The sequence below is a fragment of the Coffea eugenioides genome, chromosome 5, assembly GCF_003713205.1.
Source record: "Coffea eugenioides isolate CCC68of chromosome 5, Ceug_1.0, whole genome shotgun sequence".
NCBI classification, from domain to species: domain Eukaryota; kingdom Viridiplantae; phylum Streptophyta; class Magnoliopsida; order Gentianales; family Rubiaceae; genus Coffea; species Coffea eugenioides.
Window position 1 is genome coordinate 30,489,771 of NC_040039.1, and position 21,716 is coordinate 30,511,486.

General features: G+C 34.1%; 1 pseudogene; it reads right to left on the reverse strand.

Annotated features, from left to right (window-relative positions):
• Positions 1-9,282: 9,282 nt before the first annotated feature.
• LOC113772139 lies at positions 9,283-9,862 on the reverse strand (annotated as a pseudogene).
• Positions 9,863-21,716: the final 11,854 nt, after the last annotated feature.

Sequence of the window (21,716 nt, forward strand, 5' to 3'; positions counted from 1 at the left end):
GTACAGAAATAAACACACATTGAAAGGATACGGTGCTCACTTGGAACGATTTCGGTCCACTTCACCTTATAACTCCAGTGATCCCCTAGATTTGTCTGGTCATCACCTTATTCCTCCAATGGTAATACTCAAGTATACCGAAACGGTGGCCAAAGGTTCCAACCTACCCGACCGAACCCAGTTCTGGTTTGAGCAGGTTAGTAACCAAGGGCAGGACCCAGTTCAGTTTAGAGCTTACAACATGCGCAAGTAATCAAGTAAATCGGTAAACGGTAGTAGTTCACGGTTAACGGTAGAAATTTATCATTTTAGTAGGTTGAGTGAGATAAAATATACACTCGCCTTAAAACGGTAGAAAAGTTCATAGGAGCAATTATCGGTAGCACTTAACAGTTAAACACATAATGACCATTGAGTAAACATGTCGTAAAACTATTCAAGTCACGTACTCCTATATGGAACACTCACCAATTCAAAATAGAGTGTAAGTGCTCAAACAAAGTTTTAGGCGTCCGCTTCGAGATCCTCTTGAAGGTTCCCTTGAGCGCCTGAGCAAATAATAATTGGCTATAACACATTATTGTTTATAAACCCCTCGTTAACAAGGAAGGTTGTACACTTGTACAATACTAAGAAAATATCATGCAAGAGAGCCTTAATTACTCGTAAATCGAGACTCAAAAGTGGGGTTTAATAACACAAGGGAAACTGATTTCCTTCATGAAATCAAGTTTAAAACAGTCATTCAATATCGAAGGGTAGTGAAGAGTTTCTAAAAACTCATTTCCCATCAAGTTCGAAAATTTCAGTTTTAAGGAGCAATATTTGAAAAATTGGATCTTGCACACAGTAGGTCCAAAATTGGAAAACTTGGTACTGTTGGAAACTAGTTTCAATGTACTAAAAGTTCCTAGAAGATACTTTTCCAAGATTCTAAACGGAAGACATTCAAATTTCAGCTCAAAGTGGCTGACTTGAGCTTACAAGACAGTTTTGGTCGTGTTTTTCGGCAAATTTTGGAAATTCAGAAAAATTCACAAAAAGTGAACTAGCCTCTGAAATTTGTAACACTATTAGATTTCCAATCAAGGTTTTAAAAAAAAAACAAACAGAACAAAAATCGGAGTTTTGAGCGTCAAGATATAGCAGCTCAAAGTTGGCCAAAAATGAAGACTGTTCGGTCAATTTTTCAGATTTGAAGAAAAACTTTGGCACATCATTTGTATATAGAAATGGTCTTATATTGACACCAAAATTGGTACAATTCAACTTCCATATGAGAACTACTCCTCTATCAAATTTCATTTGAAAACTCGTACGGGAAGGTAGTTAACAAGACTACCAAAGTTCAAGAAATTTCCAAGACAAATCTGTCTTCTTGCTTTCTTTTCCTTTTCAAACATTTTGCACCACGAAATCAGTCCCATTTTGGTTCATTTGTAAAACCAAGGTCCAAGAAACATTTCATAATTAGTTCATAGTTGGTTGACATCAAAATTTTCAAAGCAAAGCATCTAACAAACAACCAAATCAGTTGGCCAGCAAAAAGTAGGGTTTTCCAGCTCTGCTGCAGTTTACAAATTGTACCATATCTCACTCAATACAACTTGGAATTGCAAATGGTCAGTAGCGTTGAAAACTAGATTCAAAAGAGTACATTTCATCAGAAGAAGTCATTTTGAAAATCAGTTCATAGCTAGTTCGAATTCAAGCGACAAGACGCAGCTTATCACTGTCATTCAAGCAGAACAGCAGAACAGAACAGGAAACTTTGGTGAACTCCTACAGTTCACTCAGTTCGAACCAGGAGGTGAATTTTATACTGTTGGAAAGCTACAAATGTCTAGTTTCAAATGCCACAAACATCACTTGATTTCAAAGTCTGAGCAGAGAGTTATATTCGTTCAAAAAACGCTGCCAGTGGACCACTGCTATGCCATTTTCCAGAATTGTTCTTGCCAAAACTCAATTTTTTCTCAACCAATTCAAATGATTTTTGGTAGAAAATTTCTACACACCATACACAACATATATACATCAGTTTCAAAGTCATTTGAGCAACAAAAGTTTGAACTAAAGTCATGGCAAGAACAGGGCAGATTTTCGGTCAGCTTTCCTAGGAAATTTCCTTCAACCTTTCTTTCATTTTCTATCCATAATCTCTTCAAATAACATGTAAAAAACATCAAACAATCATTATATCATCATCTCAGCCCATATATCCAATGTGAGAATTCATAGAGCCCACTCCAACCATTTAAATCCAAATAACAACAACCATAATGAGGCTACAAGCTTCATAGCAACAATTAAACCCACTAAAGCCAAGATTAAATGGTTGGATGATTACCTCCTACTCCTTGAGATAAACCAGAAATTTTAGTACCTCTAAAGTCCAAGAAAAACCGTGAGATGATGCTTTTCCCTTAGCTTAAGTTGCTCTCCAAGTGAAGTGGAAGTTGGTTGCAAAGTTGGAGGTGATTTGGAGCAAGAATGGAGTAGATGATGAAGAGCTTTCTTTCCTTTCTTTTCTCTAGTTCCAGCCGGCACTAAGGAGAGAGATGAGAGAGGTTTGTGTGCTGAAACTTGGAGTGGAAGAATGAAATAGTAGGTATAGGTGTTGGGCCAAAATGTCAACTCTTAATAGTTGTTGCGCGCGCGGGTTTCGTATCCGATTTCTCTTGGATTTGTTTCACTGGTGCACTAAATCTCAATTGTAATTCTTTTAACACTATAATTATTCACTCTTAGTAGTCTAGTATAATTTTTTTCTTAAATCTCCATTTAACCGTTCTGGCTCGATATACGCGAACTTCCGATTCGCGCGCTATAAGAGCTTAATTAGAACTCATTCACCTCTACTTTCTCAATTAACTTTTCTTAGTCTACTATTGATCATACTTAATTCTCCAAGACTAATGTACTCTCGAATCGAATTAACCTTGAAAAATGTGTATTCACTATATCTCGCTAAACGAGCCACAGAAAAATTAAATTTGCTAACGAAACGTTTTAAAATTATAACAGGGACATTTTTGCATACAAATGGACTTGAAATGTATGAAATAAATTATTTGGGGTAAACGGGTGAATAAATAATTAAATAAGCCAGAAAAATAAAATAAAAATAAGAAAACTTTCGGGTCCTCATAGAGTGATTTGAAGATTGATCAGAATTGAGCAAACCTGCAAAAGAGTAAAACGTGTGTACAACACATGACCTCAGGTCGCATATTCTTCAATTTCGGCTGCAACTTACTTTGCAACTTGTGCTTTGTTCATACAATCTTTTTGACTCATTTCTTTATAAATAGAGGCCTTGGGGGAATATTTTCACAACTTTGGAAGACTAAAGAAACTTCACAAAAAATGTTGTCTTCATTAGATTTTTTTAGTTCATTAGTTTAGGTAGGTTAGTATAGTTTTATCCTATTTTGCATCATGCTAAGCAAGGATGATGATTAAGGTTTGAAGATGGAGAAGATGTTGCTCACATGTGACAAGGGGTTCCATCTCTTCAACTCTTTTAACTCTTGCATTTGAATCTTATGTTTCGTTATAATACAAGTGTGGTCTTTTCTTTCATTTTCTTCATGTTTTGCTAAAACTTATGCCTAAAGTTATGGATGAACTAACTGTATCTTGTTAATGATATTTACATAGTTATTTAATAATATTATTTTGAGCAAGTTATTTATCACTTTTGTTTTTCTAATGATGATTAACTGGCTATTAATTATAATTATCTTAAGGTGTTAAGTTTGCAATAAGAAATGAGATTTAATACTAACTTAAGTAAGTGATAAATCTAGGGAATTCACTCACGAGAGTAGAGGTGCACCATTGTGGTTTTAGTGACTTGTTTCATGTAATTTCATAGAAGAAATAAGCTTGTAACTAATTTCATAACTACGAGAGTAGGTATAACTTAGTTACAAATATAGTTGATTCACTAGGAGAGTAGATTTCACATACATTAAGAAATTACGTCATAACTAACCAAGATAATAGCATTCACTTAATTAGTAATTTCATTTGCAAGAGTAGCTAGGAATTTCATACTTTCAGGAGCTTTCTATTATTATTTTTATTACTTTTACTTTATGTTCATAGTGTAGAGTTAATTTCTTTCATTTGTGATAGTCTAAATAATAAAGGAGTTAAAAAATCACCGTAATTGATAATCTTCCCTATGGGATCAACATCTAATACCCCTATACTCAATAAACGACTCGTATATTTGCGAAAAATCGCGTGTGGGGTATTTAAAATTTTATAAATGTAAAACTTGACTATGGATGAACTAATTGTTATATGTATACCCTGCACTTGTCAAGTTTTTGGCATCATTGTTGGGGAAGATTTGTGGCAATATCGGCATGAAGAGCAACTTTATTAGTTTAGACATTTTACTTGTTATTTTGTGTTTGTTGTGTCTACTGTCTTAATTATTGTTTTTAGTATCTTTTTGAGTCTTTCTTTATATGTTTTTATATGCGTCGAGTCATCTATTCTTCTTAACTAAAGTTGTTTTTGATTTACTTTGAAAACATATTTAGGGACTCAAGAAGAATAGAAAACATGGGCGAACAATGCATGAGAAGTGCAGGATCGCTAATGAATTGTTACCAAGTACAAAGTTTCTTGAAAGAGGTAACCAAGATGTGTCTGAAGGTACGTCTTTTGAAAACGGTATAAAGAGTTTAAAGGTTAAACTTGATGTTATAACGTTAAAAGTTCAATTGGACACCATTACAAATATGTTTAAATAAAAGAGAAATGTTAATGCTTTTAATTCTAATAATATGATTTGTGACTTGTGTGGAGATTATCATGCTACTCATACACGTACGCAAATACAAAATGTGGGTTATTATGATGAATTATGGCATTACAATCCTTATTTCGGTCAAAATGATCCCAATTGGAGCAATTCTTATGCTTATGGTTGGGATAATCTATGTACTAATAGTGATTCTTCATGTTTTTATGATTACCAACTCGAATCTAAGCCATCTTGGGAATTAGCAATAGAAAGGTTAGCTAATGCATCTTTACCTTGGGAATTAGAAAGTAACTATTAGCTAATGATTCTAATCCATCTTGGGAGTTAGTTATAGAAAATTCTTCTAATCAATTTGATTTAGGTATAGAAAAGCTAGTTAAAGCGACGTTCGATTGTTTTGCTCGAGTTGAGAATAGACTAGGTGAATTAGCTTCTCACTTTGGTAGAATTCAAAATCAAGTACATGTATTGTGTGAAGTTATTTGTTCTAGTGATATGCCACTACAAGAAATTTGGTCATCAGTGACAACTGATTATTATCACAGAAAATGTAAAAGTCGTCACTAACGTGTTTTACTGAGAACATTTTAGTTGTCACAAAGTCGTCAGTGAATCTCTGTCGGTAAAGGTACACAGTCACAACATTAAATGTCGTCAGTAAATGTTATTCATTAGGGACAATATTTTTTGTCAATAATAAATACATATATAGTGACGACATTTCACCTTATCAATGATGCTCGTAGTAGTGTCGTCAGTAAAATCCTTTTCATAGTTGCCGTTGGTATTGATTGGTTACTCACAACTCTTTAGAGTCGTCACTAAAAATGGCTCTTTACTGACAACATTTATCATCACTATATACCTTTTTGTTATACACCCTATTTAGTGACAACTTTTTGTTGTTAGTGGAGAAATCTGATTAGTAACAATATATTGTCACTATGAAACCTGATACAAACGATTGTCCTAAAAGCAACCAATCCAACAATACATCAAATTAGAACCATATAAGGCCTGCTAATTAATATCTAAAAGCATCCATTATACTAAAAAGGAATCCAACAATTCATCAAATCAAAAGAACCATAAAAGGCCTGCTAATTAATAGCTAAAAGCATCCATTATGCTACAAAGGACCAAAATATAATGTTTAAGTTCAATGTCATCCTACAAATACTACAATAGAAGTGGTACTGTGTAACCCAAATTGTTCATGCAAAGTCAATCAAGTTTACAAAAAGCATCCGAGCCTCAAAAGTCATAAAAACTTCCAAAACACTTCACGAGCCAAAAAAGAAGCTTTATCTTCATCCTTCTTGAGTCCACTTAGTAGCTGTGAATTTTGCACAAAATCTGACATAGTAGCATTTGTCTGCATAAAGTAGTATAACAATAGTAAGTAACAAGCATTTTGAAAAGGAAAAAAATCTTAGATTTACTTATCACAAACTCAAATAATGAGTAGGAAATTATTAAGGAAAAGAATAAAGAAGGTGAAGAATTGTCATAACAAGAACAATATCCCAAATGAACTCAAAAGTTAGCTATTAAAGTATTAGTAATGTCAATAACTTATTTATATTCTATATGTTCTACTGAAGACAAAGGATTGTTACTTATAAAAATTAGCCATGGATAACATAAAACAATGATTCGCTGCAAATTGCTGTGCTACAATAACTTGATTAAGTTCATTCTTCAACCCGTAAAAGGTTATTTTAAATTAGCTTACTACCCAAAATTAAACCATCTATATAAATGCCCTCATTAAGTCAATTGGGCAGAAAATTATGTCCATGATTCATATTGCACTTGATTTGTACTATTACAAATCTACCTTATTAAAAGTATGATCAGAAAAAGGTTTTGCCATGCATTACGAGCATCAATTAGCAACTCTGGAGTACAAATCTACCTTATTAAGTTTTATTGCCATGCATTACGAGCATCAACTTTAGTCAAGTTGTCAATAAAACTTATCAGTGATGACTTTAATGTGTCGTCGAAAAATTTCTTGAGTATAGGATTTTCTCTACAGTTCTTGAGTCAATTAGCAACTCTGGCTGCTGATCTTCCAAAAATCTAAAATGAGCAACATATCTGCAGTGAAGTACTTCAATTATTAGTAGGTGATAATAAAAACTTGAGACAAGAAAGAGAACTTAGAAATTTGCAAGAAAATAAGCTGAATCATTTCTTTTATGTATCGTCTAGACAGTGACTGAACAAGAGCAAAGTAAGAGATAAAGCACTTGAAACTTTAGAACTCAAGAAAGCTTCAGATTGGCTTCAAAAACTCACTAATTTCAAAGACTGGACACACATGCTCGGAGTACAAGTACTACTAAAATGAAAATGTATTATCAAGTAATAACAATCAAATGTAAAGACAAAAAATTTATGTATGAATGATTACAATCATATCCAAGTACCGGTGTAGTAATCATAATGAAATGAGTAACATAGCAAGTATAGCAGATAAGTTCCATAACATTATAAAGCTCAGAAACAAGTGCAATAGAAATGAAAAGAGCATGATAATCAACTGCTTTGAACCTCTAATTTAGCTTTGATTGAAAAACGTATTCAGCACACCATGCTAAAACACTTGAGTAAAACAAAAGCAAGAATTTTATCATCCTTATGAAATTAAAGCTGTCAAACCATACAACTAAATTAAATTAATGCACAAAATCAACCATGGAACTGCAACCCATTAAAAAAATGCTACTGTAAATAAATACTTACAGTGTCATAATCCATTAAGATAATACAAACTTTCACCACAATATATCCACATATTATAACTATAGACAATTCGCCTACACAGTAATCAGCCATGACATCTAATTAGAAGAATACAGACCAGTCAATTTATGGTATTCTTTTATGCAAAATTTGTTTTCACCCATGTGACAACCACTTTGAAATTTCATAAGAATAAAATCTGGAAAGTCACATGAATACATTGCCCGTGTAACTAAAACTCGTGCAACCAAAGCCCACAAATCAAACAGAGTTCATAGATCATATTACAAACTTTTGAGATGATGTCCGTGTTTATTCCCTACTTATCACTAAGTTCAACTTATATCCTAGCATGAAAGCTTAGTACACACTTTTATAGCAAGACAATTACATAATTCAGGTTTAAACACAAAGACTAGTCCAACTAGTTATGTTAAGAAAAGTATCCAAATCTGAGTTTTTTTTTTAAATCTCCCTTTTGACATTCAACTGGCTACTGTAATCAGTGCAACAAAAAGCTGACTGAAACTCGTCAATCACTAGTCTAGAGCACATAGGCATCAAAACTTCTCAGAAGCAGAGCAAACTACACAAGCTCGACAGCTTCACTACTTTATCTTCTATGGCAAACTCTCCTTTCATTTAACGTCAACAGTGGAAAATGCGGGCCAGATGCAAATCTCTAAAAGATTCTAGATAACATAGGAAGACATACAATTGTGAGTCTGTGATGCAATAGTAAAGAAAAAGTAAACAAAGAGCCACTGAATATTGGAAGTGAAAGAAGAAAACTTCAGATTGAACAAGCCAATTGTCAGGACTAAGCGTTCGATAAACATAACTTGAAGTAATTCTCCATGCATCAAATTATTTCCACAAAGAAAAAAGAAGCATACACATTATTTCCACAAAGAAAAAAGAAGCATTAAGTTTTCATTTCCTGAATCAACCTTACAGAAAATGCCTTCCAATCCAAATCTGAGTATTTAGTGTTATTGTATGTGACAACTTGATGTACACATAACACCTGGAATATACAATCTATACCCAGATTAGAAAAGGGAACTTTTCCCACAAGTCATTACTTCACCAGAAACACCAAGGAACCATATATGAATGCAGGAAAGAACTCTATTTTACTAACACAAACAATTAAAGAACATTACTTTAGCATTTACCAATAATTAAGAATGCTATGAGATGTAGTTACACAAAAACAGATTGAGCTAAGATGCTAGAAGTAGAACAGATTCATTGTACCAAACAAAGAAGAAAAGTAAATCCAAACTACAATAAAAAATGAAAAGAAAAAATTCCCTTCAATTAACCAAAAATAGTCCCATAGTTATCACTCCGGGCAAAGCACAAAAGAGACGGGAAGAAGAAATAGAAGTGATTACCCTCTTGGAAACAGAACGAATGTTTCGTGTTGCAACCTTGGAGAAAATTGAAGTGCGCAGTTCTGGAGGAAAAATCATTCAGCCAGAGCAATAAATATTTTGAGGTAAATGAGTATGCTATTATGCCTCATCTAAAGCTTGTCTAATTGCCTCATCTAATTTGGTCATTATTATTCAATTCTCCCCCTACCAAGTCCAGCTGTAGCTGATTTTGTACCAAAAATCTTTGGGAAGTAGCAAGTCCTTCCCAAGTGGGCCAAGAAGTAGAGGATACAATTAATCTAGGGGATTCACAATAACTAGGTAAAAATTTTTTCCTAAAAATCAACCGAAAGAACTAACCCTAGAAATCAACCGTTTTCTCTTCAATTTCCTCAAGAGCTAGTGAATTTGGTAACAGCCTTGGTGCCTTCGGAGACGGCGTGCTTGGCCAATTCACCGGGAAGTACAAGTCTCACAGTAGTCTGAATCTCCCTCGACGTAATCGTCGGCTTCTTATTGCACCTGGCGAGCCTGGAAGCCTCCTAAGCCAATTTCTCGAAAATATTGTTGATGAAGCTGTTCATGATACCCATGGCATTGCTGGAGATCCCGATGTCGGGATGGACTTGTTTCAGCACCTTGAAGATGTAGATCTTGCAGGTCTCGCTGCTCTCTTGACTCTCTTCTTCTTTTTGTCGCCGGCAGTGGCTCCGCCTTCCTTCGGGAGTTTCTTCCTGGCCTTTGGCTTCTTCTCTGCCGGAGCCTTCTCGGCTGCTGGGGCTTTCTCGGCCACGAGCTTCTTCTCAGCCGGCTTCTTCTCCGCCTTTGGTGCCATCGCTGCTTTTGAAGCTGAAATTAGAGAGACTTTGACGGGAAGGATAAAAAACGGGCTTCGATTTAAAGACTGGAGAGGGGAGATGTCTGAGAGAGAGTTCAACACTTAGAAAAGTTATTATTTTGCATCTACGTAGTACAAGAGACTTGGACAATTTTGCGCCTCTTTTTTTGCCTTGAATTTTAAAATTGCGCCACTTTGTTTTTGTCTTGAATTTTAACTAGATTTGGACATCATAATTCCCCCCCTTTTTACACAAGAAAAATTGGTGCAATTTTGTCTTTTATAATTGTATTTGAAATATAGATTTCATTTTTATTCATTATTTTTGTGTCACAATTTTAAAGTTTTAGTATGATTAAAAATTTTAGTATGAGTGGCAAAATTTTTTAAATTCATATAAATGGAAAAGCATTTTAATAAAATTTAACTAGTTCTTATAAGTGCTAAAACTTTATATCAATTATAACTACTATTTATAAAACTTCACTATTAATCCATTATCTTCAAATAAGAAAAAAATGCACAATTCAACTAATACATAAAGTGTATTAGTTAATTAACTATGGAGTTTATGATTTATCCACTTCGATAACCGATTCAATTTGAAAACTCTTATTTAAATTCATATCAAATTAACTAATAATCATTCTAAGTTAAGTAGTCACAAGTTTATTTACACTAATGAATTTTTTATTTTTTAATTATTTTTTATTCTAATGAAGTTATTACATATACAAGAAAATTAAACTAATAAGGAGGCTCGTAAGTATACAACAACTAAAAATCATTAGAGAACACATAATGATTACAAAAAATTAAGAGTAATAGTTGCAAAAAACAATAAATATTTAAAATCAAACAGTGATAAAACTAGTTGTCACTAACAGCTATATAATGTTATCAGTGACAACAATAGCAAAGTTGTCAAAGAAAGGTGCTATTATTACTGACGACTTTTAGAAAGTTGTCACTATTGCAGTTCCCGCTCTCTTCATGACTCCTGGCGGGAATCGAATTGTGACAACAATGCAAGGTCGTCACTGATGTGTTGGCTTCCTTGACTCGATTGTGACAACTTGCCGTATTGTGGTTAAAGGACCCCATTTTGTGACGATTTTTTTTCATCACTGAGAAATATTGTCACTAATGACCAAATTTCTTGTAGTGTGCAAAATGACTCTAGCATGAATGGTAAGACTATTATATGTGAAAATGGATTATCTCAAAAGGCAAGCATGAATGATTCATATTTAACCCCTCTTTGAGGAATGTATTGAATGTATAGATTCCAAGGTCATAATAGCCCTAGAAAGCCATATGGACATATCTTTGGTAAGTATTCAAGTGACACACATTCAAAATAATATCTATGACTCATTTGAAATTGGTAAGCCACTTCCATCTCTCTTATCATTAGAATATGTGACTTTTGATATCAAATCACCTTTCGTCAAACCACCACGTCCTTTAATGGTGGATATTCATTGATAAAATCTCCTTAAAAAATGAGATTATATAGTCAAACTAACAATTATAAACAAAAGTGTTAATTGGGAGGCAATCCAATGTTTTGGTAATTTATGTTAATTTGGTGTGATTTTATATTTAAGGTATGTATTTAAGTTATTCTGTTGTTTTTCTTTTATAGGTTTGGAAAATAGAAGTAAAGGTGACCAAATGAGGTGAAAAAAGTGAATTTTAATCAAGGATTTCAACATTTCGATTTGGGTAATAATTGTTTTTGATTCATTAAAGAGGGGTAAAGTGCATGTTTTGATCATTTTATATGTGTGTGCATTGATTATTTTGACAAAAAAATAATTCAGAATACATTTTAAATAATTGGGATAGAGAGTATAAGTTTTGAAAAGTCAATTTCTGCAGAAAAATTGTAGAAATTTGAAAACGTGGCTCAAAACGCGAACTAAAGTCGCGTTTTCTTCAACCTTGTATCATATTCTGCAATATTTGGGCAAAAAACGCGAGATGAAATACGCAACCAAGGTCACGTTTTCATGAACTCTTTGATGCCGATAAGATAGGTCAAATTTCTTTAAAGTCAAACAATTTGATATACTAGTCGACAAAATAAGAATGCATTCGAGCCTTTAATAATCCACATGGCCACATCCTCAATAAGCCTCAAGTTCATGCTTAGAAAAGAAACTATAATAAATGAGTATCTTCCTTTAGAAAGATGACCTAATAGAAATGACAAACAATTTTTTCAGTTGGTCATACATAGCAAACTCAATTATTTGGAATTTCATTGCAAAATCAAATCTACAAGCTTTTGCCAACAAGCATCTTGCTCTTTTTGCCATATGAGTGATATTACCTGGAGACAGAATACAGTTTATATTGTTCTCCACTTTCTGTGTGTCGGTGGAGTGTGTTCTTTGTGTGACATCTATACTCATCTTTAGTATAAAAAGAAAAAGTTCTCAAGGACTAAACGGGCATTATATAGATAGTATTTATTATTGCTTTATTACCTATGCTAGAAACTATTCAATACATATTGGTGCTAGTGGTCAGACAGAGTATTTTAATGAGTAAAATTTGGGCTACCGCGTTGTGACTCAAATAAAAAGGACTTGTTCTTAGTGTTGGAAGTACTTGAGTTCGAGTTTCGCCAACTTAAAGATCATTGATATACAATTTGCAAGATCCATTATAAATCACTTAGTGCGCAGGTAGCATGCCTTAGCCTTGGAATGCGGTATGCCTCGTCTCCTACTAAATATTTTTCTACTAAAAAATAGTAAAATTTGGTAGCATACATCATATGCCCGATTTGCAATTTGCACTTAAAGATAGGAAATTAATTCTAAACCATAAGATGGAGTCCATAAGATATAGAGTTGCAGTTAGCAACTACCAAGAATGGAAATTGAGTACTCTTTCTCATTTGCAAATCCAAAATTGAGCATGGCCATGGAAAAATTTCATCACTTTCTCCTTCTATGTTCTCTATTAGTCTTCTAGCCATGACTGAGGCCACCAACATTACAACAGATCAATCAGCCCTTCTTGCTCTCAAAGCTCACATCAGTTCAGAACCTCACCAAATCTTAGCAAAGAACTTGTCTCTAGCATCCTCAGTTTGTGAATGAGTTGGAGTTACTAGCAGCTCTTATCACCATAGAGTAATAGCCGCGGATATTTCAAATATGAATCTTACTAGCACCATTCCTCCACAACTGGGTAATCTCTCCTTTCTTGATTCCCTAACCATTGGTGGAAACTATTTCCATGGAGAACTGCCCAATAACTTAGCTCACTTGCGCTGATTAAGGGTTATTGATTTCACAGTGAACAACCTCAATGGAAAGCATCCATCCTAGTTAGGTTCCTTCCAGAAAATCCAAAACTCTCGGAAACAATAGCTTTACAGGTTTTATCCCACCATCCATCCCTAACCTGTCCAACTTAAGGTACTATTTTTGTCCTTCAATTCTCTTGAAGGAATAATGCCAGTAGAGCTTGGGAATCTTGGCAAATTGGAGAAGTTGGCCCTTGAACATAATTGTCTTTCAGGTCATTTGCCACCATAAATCTTCAACATCTCCTCTTTAGAAAGGGTTGGCTTTTTAAACAATAGCCTATCTGGAAGTCTTCCAATTAACATGTGTTGCTGTCTTAAAAGACTCACATCACTTAACCTATCAGAGAACAGGTTAAGTGGTCAAATACCATCAACGTTGTCCCAATGTTCAGAGCTTCAAATGCTGTCCTCGTCCCTCAACAAATTTACTCGTACCAAAAGGAATTGGGAACTTGACAAGGCTTGAGCAACTATTTATGGTTACTAACAGTTTAAGGGGTAGGATTCCGATTCTTGCCCTTTACACACACTAGTTGGTGACATATTTTGCTTTCTTTTGCTTCACTGCAAGGAGGGCAGTGCATGGTTCTCACATCTTGGCAAGCACTACTGTCTTCCATTTCTTTCTGGTTGTCGTCATGAATTCCATTTGTTTCTTACCATGGCCACAATGGAATAGAACACAAAAGGCAACGCACCCCTTATTGGAAATGTAATCTAAATGCCCGTAGTCGTACTTTATATAAAAAGAAAAAGTTTGTTGGGCAATTGGGAAGTTCAAATCCTAGTAAAAGTTCAGCACTGTTGTTAAGAACACATAGATTTACATGTTAGTCACTTTGCAATTTTGCAAGTCCAATGCCAAAGGAAATTGGAAATTTAACAGCGCTGAAGGTTCTAAATCTTCGTAAGAACTACTCCAAGGGTAGGTTGGTGATAAATAAACCTTAATCAGAACTTAGCAAGATTGTGGTTCATAGTAAATCTTGAGCATACTTGCACCTGATTGATATTAGCTGATTAGGATTATGTGTACGTTCACATTCTTTTATGCAAAAGAAGTAAAGAACTACAATGAATTAAGTCCTTGTCTCAAAAATTTTACAGAAACTATATCTAACATTGAATTCATCAATTTTATGATTTCTCAGGTGCTATTGAGCTACTTGGACATTGGTATTAACAGCTTGACAGATATGTTGAATTTCTTAAACATTAGAACTCAAGTTGTTTTCTATGTTAATTATCAATTCTTAGTTGCCAAAAGCAAATGATCCCAATCTTACTATGCTTTGAACCAAACTGAAACCTGGGGTCATAGCAGTTCCTGGCCTGGATTGCAGATTTGGAAAGATCTATGTCATGTGAAGTTGATAAAGCTTACTATTCACGGCTGTAATTGTATTTACAATTGTACCAATCACTTTGCTCCAATTTTACAGGTGTTATTCCGAAAGAGATTGCCAAACTTTACACATTAGACAGACTTGACTTGATGATTAATCAATTAAGTGGTTCCATACCAAAGGAAATCTGCAACATGTCAGCCCTGCAAAAGTTTGTACTTGCATCTAATCACCTCTCTGGAATACTTCCTTCAACCTTCGGCAGTAATCTAGGAATCTTCAAATACTCTGGCTCGACACCGTACTCCATCTCAAATGCTTCCAAGGTCATGTTGATTTCACTCAAAGGGAGCAAGTTTACTGGTTCAGTTCCCAACTCGCTAGGAAATTTAAGGAACCTCAATTTTTTAGACTTGTCTATCCAAGGTTAGCAAGTGAATCATCCACTCAAGAATTGAGCTTTATCACCTAGCTGATGAATTGCACACTTGGAATATTTACGTCTCATAATCCTCTGAATGGTTATCTTCCATCTTTGATTCCTAACAATATAAATGCTTCTCTACGGATTTTGACTGCTGATCATTTTAAAATCAAGGGAAGTATTCCCGATGCATTGGGAAATTTGAGCAGTTTATTATTGTTAGATTTATCAAATAATGAAATGAGATAACATGTCCCAAGAACTTGGCTAAGGTTTACGAAAACATCCGGTAATCCAAAAATTCTACCAAAAACTTATTGGAGATATATTTCATAAAATCAATGTATATGGGAAGGCAATTTACACGCATAAAAATATGTGTGGGAGAAGAGGAATAATACCAATAACAATCTATTAATCACATCATAAGAACAAGGTTCTTAATTCTTCACTCTTCTCAACTAAATACAATAATATTACTCCCTATTTATAAATTGGAGGACTTGATAAACAAGTCTTGCATAACAAGAAATTTCTTAATAAGATACTAATTCCTAAACAATAAAACTACCATAATTTGACTCCAATAAAATTACTACAATCCTAACTTGACTAAAATACTAATAACAATATGAAAATTTCTAGTTTTGAGTCTTGATTTAATATGCCAACATTGCCTCTCTTAAATCAAGCTCTCTCTTGGATCAGGTTTACTACCATCACAATCAATAATCGCCCTTGATTTTTGCTGTTGCAATATTCCATGCACCTAGACAGATTTATCTCAGCACTTAATCTACTTTTCACTTGCAAAAACAATCCATGCATTTGGATAAACTATTTTCGTCACCCAATTTGATGTCAACTTATTGACAATTCACTTTGTGATTTTCATAATCACAATTCAACTGACAGGATTCTTCTCTTATGTCTGTCGTAAGATTCGCAATCAATATGACAATTCTTGAACCAATCTTATGGTCCAATCTTCAAAAACTAAACACTCCACGGCTAACCTTGTGGTCTAACTCGATCAACTAATTTTTTTGCAGCAATTTTTATGTTCTAACTCTGACAGCAAAAGACACCCAAAATTAATCCTCATAATCGGGTCATCTTCAATGTGTACAGGAACCCAAAATCAATTTCTTGAATCTGGGGCTCTGATGCCATAGAATCCAAAAATTCTACCAAAAACTTATTGGAGATATATTTCACAAAATTAATGTATATGGGAAGGCAATTTACACGCATAAAAATATGTGTGAGAGAAGAAGAATAATATCAATAACAATCTATTAATCATATTATAAGAACAAGACTCTCAATCATTCACTCTTCTCAACTAAACACAATAATATGACTCTCCATTTATAAATTGGATGACTTGATAAGCAAGTCTTACATCACAAGAAATTACCTAATAAGATACTAATTTCTAAACAATAAAACTACCATAACTTGACTCCAATAGAATTACTAAAATTCTAACTTGACTAAAACACTACTAAATTATGATATGAAAATTTCTAATTTTTAGCCTTGATTTAATATGCCAACATATTAGACTTGAGCTCTAATGGAGTGAGAGAGTCCTTAGACGCTTTCTGCGAAATACACAGGTTGGGAGAATTATGTTTGAGTCAAAATCTATTCATTGGTGCAATTCCTGAATGTTCGGTGAATATGACATCTCTGAATGGAAAAGCTAGCCTTGAAACAGATTGATCTTCACGATACCAGCTAGCCTGTGGAATATGACAGAGTTGCAAAAGCTCAACCTGTCATCAAATGTTTTAATGGTTCCGTGCCTACAGAGATCAGAAACCTCATCAAATCTTCACTGTCAGTCCTGGTAATATTTGTATAATACCACTTGGTAGGCGCAGCGTGAGGGTTGAAATAGTTTTCGGGTTATATCATGTATGGCAATATTTTAAAATCCAGACAGAACTAAATGAACTTTTGAATCATGATTAACCTTGGATCAACGATTGTAATATATATATATATATATGTTAGCATGAACTAAGTTGGATAACATTGAAATAGTAAAAAGAAAAAATTAGTAGGAACCAATTCAAAAATGACAATATAATTGGTACATCACTTGCTGGTTTTCTTTATCTGTCATTACATCAAAAGGATTTTTTTTTCTGGAGGTTACCAAAAGTAAAAGAGATATTATGTATTTAAAGTGTCGTATTAAGACTAACCTTCTCCTTGAATAAAACATACAAGAAAAATTCTATAAGATTCTTAAAAGTTTTAATTAATTTTCAATCTCATTGGAAAACGTAGAATATAAATATCAAATTAAATTAAATTCAAGAAAGATAACTACTCATATCCACCCTTCAAACAAACTCCCACAAAAATTTAATGGACTTTTAACTGTCTAGATAACTATTTTATAGATTTTGGTACACCCCTATACCCAAAAATGAAACTAAAAGTATTTAGAGAAAAAAAAAGAAGGATAAGATTCTAATCAAGCAAAAAGAAGAAAACCTCCCATTGCCAAATTCAAGACCATTAATATATTTGTAAAGCATCTCATTGTTTAGTTGAAGAATCTAGTATCCATTCAAAAAGTTAATTAGTAGTTGATCACTGAAAACGTAGTTGTATGAACTACAACATCAAGTTATATTTTGCGTTTCTCGTGTCCTCCCAAACAAGAATTTCCAAAGGAAGAACCGTTCATCACTCCTTGTTTTTTAGCCATACTGAGCACTGGCTCTCAACTCATTTTCAATCACACCGGCTCTCATCTCATTTCCATTTTCCTGTATTTTTTCCCAAGACATTGGCGCAGGTCTCTAATGTGTATTCTGGGCTACGGGCCAAAACGACCTACACTTTGTGACGTACAACAACAGCAGAATGCTTTCTTCTTTCCACATAATTGGCACATTACCTTTCCCTTCAACCCGGAAACACAATTTTGTATGTTATGCTTATATTCCCAATCAGGTCAAAAAATATATAGACCAATTTCGCTGATCTTAGACGTATATCTATAAAGTTGTGTTGCTTAAATTCATCATCTCATCGTTTTCCTCAGTCGCTATCTTCACAGCAAACGGTGCCGTAGTCAAGAATTTTAGGAAGTTTGATCATTGATGTGACCACAATTACAAAAGGATACTGTGTTGGTGCTAACATTTGCATTTAGTGATGCAATTTTATCTTTTTTTTCCTCTCTTTTAAATATTAGTTCTATAAGAAGCAAATTGAAGGTGTGAGTAAAAATCTTTGCCTGCTATCTTTTATGACAGGTGTCGAACCTATGCCATATAAATAATAAAACCTAACTACCACCAAAAGTAGTCAATAATCAATTTTAGGTACTGGAGCAGAGACTCTAGGTGTGCAATGGGTTATTTGATTCACCCTGTTCCCGAAGAGTTTGCTTAATCCCATATACCCAAATTAATTATCTGACTAAATTCACTAATTAACAGACAGTGGCAAGTAGAGTCGTCTCCTTAGGGACTGGAGAAAAATTCGTTCCCTTTTTAGTCAAGACAGATGGGGGTTTTAAGGATTAAATGCTAACTAAATAAAGTAACTGCAGAAAATAATTAATTAAAAGAAATAATTGGGAGCACTCTAGCCAAGGGTATACTTCAAAGATGGTTCATGCACTGATCATCAATTCACAGATAATTCCAACATTTATTAATAGATTGGTTATAGTTATCATGCACGCGATAAACAACCAACATTTCCTTAATTTTTTCGATAGTTAAGGTACGACCGTTAACTATTTCTCTAACCCGGAAACAACCCTAGATTCGATCGTAGGATTTAATTTCTAGATTGCATTAATAATTAGAAAGGCCCAATCCTAACTAACAAACACGCTACGAGGGTTTGTTTAAGTTAGATCGTATGTCTCCCTGACATAAACCAAATTACGCCAGTTGCTACTGAGATAGAAATAATCGAACAATTACGGATTCAGTTACCCCTAATTAGCAAAATAGCCTATATGAATAATTAATTATTACACACTAATCAATCATACACAAGAACTATAATAATTAAAAGTAAAAAATATATAAATACCAATAAATGAAAAAAATAATTAAAAATAATTTAAATCTCACAATAATTATCAAATCAAATCGTCAGTTGCCCCTGGAATCGAGAAGTTAGTTCTCCATGAGCGGAGAACAAGCGAAGCGAAGGTAGTTGAAAAGAGCCGTCAATGCCTTTTTCCCAAAATCGGTCAACCGAGATAAGAGAAGAATAAAAAGGATCGTACTTTATAGTCTTTATTTGTTTCTAGCAAAGGCATAAAAGAGAGTCTGGTGGTCTCTTTAATTTTGTCAAACGAAATTCAAAAGCAAGAAGCACCAGTCAACGATGGCGGCTGGCCTTGTTTGTTTCTCCCTTTATGGTTTACAAAAACATACGAGAGAGTCTTTCTCTTGTTTCTTCAATTCGGTCAACCCAAAATAGAAAAAGCAACTCAAAAGGCCAACAATGGTGGCTTTTCTCCCAATGGTTTACATAGCAAAAACGAAAGTCAAGAAGTCCTCTAGAAGTCCAAAATCCTCTCTTACGTAAGCCACCCGAAAATCAAGGAGTTGATTTTCTTTTTATCGGCAAGGCCCCACCAGAAAGGAAAACATATATTTAATTCCAATTTTCCTCCTAAAAAGTTGGTAACCGACTGTCAAAAACTTCATACTTAGCAAATCCTATTACAGATAATTCTCTTCAGTTTGGGAGTGACCCCTTTTTTGTCGCAACGGTGAATGTTGTATAATCTACTCTTGCCTAGTCTAGAGGAAGAGGCGGGGGATGGTCAAAACTGTAGTCCGCTGCTCTACTCCCTTTTTGAAGTTTCCCACGTGCAACGAACCACAGAAATTCGACTCTGAGGGTTGGAGTTAGGCGTGGGTACGCCCACTTATCAAGAAGTCCTCTGAAATTGATTTTAAGCACTTTTTTAGCATCAATTTCTGCAATTAACACCAAACACCACATCTGAGTAGAATCCACCAAATTAGTGCAATATTTAGTCAAACAATTGTGCAATATTATCCAAAATATCCCACTAAAATGCACCCTATCATTTTATCTTCATTTGATGACATGCAAAAGTATGTTGAAGGGAAAATGTCTTTGAGTTTATACAAAAATTAACAAAAGAAAAAAGGAAAGAAGAAAAGTTTTGTCATCACAACCTGAGTTGACATAAAGCAAGAGGTAGGGGCACTTGTATAAACCACAAATGAATTGCTCTATACTCTTTATCATTTTGGAAAACAATAGGAAGTACAAATTAAATGATCTTCTTATACATGTTCTAAATTTTCATGAAAAGAATTTCCAACCCATTGTATTTTCAATTATTTGAGATTATTTAAAAAAAAATACTAATATGAAAATAGCCTTTTTTATTTTTTAGTTTTTTTGACGGCCGTCAAAGGAGAAGAAGCAAACTTCAAAGACTTCAACATTTGAAGTCCAAGTCTTTCTTGCAAGGTGAATTGTGGACTTCTTGATTATCAGTCACAGTACGCTATACTTTTGTAATTGATGACAGGTGCGCAACAAAATGTCTATCACTTCACGTATTTACGAAGCATCCTTCCATTTTCTAGCAAACATCACGGCTTGACTAGCTAGCAAATTTTTCTACAACTTAAAGGAAAGATTATAGTCGTTAGGATGGCAACCGCGGGTGCCAGTATGCTGCGCCCCGCCCTGCAGAATTTTTTTTCCCCGATTTTAAATGGAGTTGGGGCGAGAAGGGTACTCCGCCTATATTAGAAACTAAAACTGTGAAAGAATGAAAAAGGAATAGCTAATCTTAGCACGAATGCAAAATCTGTAAATTAAATTAGGGTAAAATACCAAAACCCCCTTGTGGTTTGTCAAATGTACACTTTACCTCTCTATGGTTCAGAAACCTACAATTTAACTCTCTGTCATTTCAACTAAAGTGAAAGTCTGATGAAAAATATCTAAACTAACGTGTGAACGAAAAATACCAAAATTGCCCCTCTATAAGTCAATTCCTCGGAAGAATGTTTCGTGCATTTTGAGAATGGGTAAAATACTAAAAACCTCCCTGTGATTTGCCAAATGTATACTTTACCTCTCTATGGTTTGAAAACACATATGGGTATCTTTGGCAAGTGAAAATATTATCGCAACCACAACTTTCAGCAGAAGTGCGTGGCATTCAAATACCGTTATTGTAGATGTTTTCTGTCAGACTTTCACTTTAGTTGAAATAACAGGGAGTTAAATTGTAGGTTTCCAAACCATAGGGAGGTAAATTGTACATTTGGCAAACCACAGGGGGATTTTTGGTATTTTATCCATTAAATTATAATTTAGGAGTTTACAGAATAAAGAAATAGATTGAATTAAAAATGAAGGAACATGCTTTAACAATAAAGTTTAATAGCACGAGTCCATAGTTTACTAGTTTTGGTTATTCATTGAGTTATATAATTCCAAAAACCTACACATGTTTTGGTTAAGTTAAATAATTCCAAAAATCAACATACTGATTTGGTTCATGTTGCAATGCAAGTGCCACTTCCTAGTAAGGCCTTTCAGTTTCATTTCCGTCTTAACTCTTTTCACAATTGCAATATAAAAGAAGTCAAGACTTTGGATCATCTTTGGATATTTTGCTCTATTTAATTGCAAGACATAGGCATTATTTAATACTGTAGGAACATTTTAGAGTTAGTACCGTAAAGTTGCTCTTGCAATAAGTTGATGCATAGCATGATCGAGTATTCAAAGTTCAAATTCTTCTACTAAGAAATGAGAAACGAAGTTCATAGCTGCATTTATGATCATAGCAGTACACTTTTTTGGTTCAAA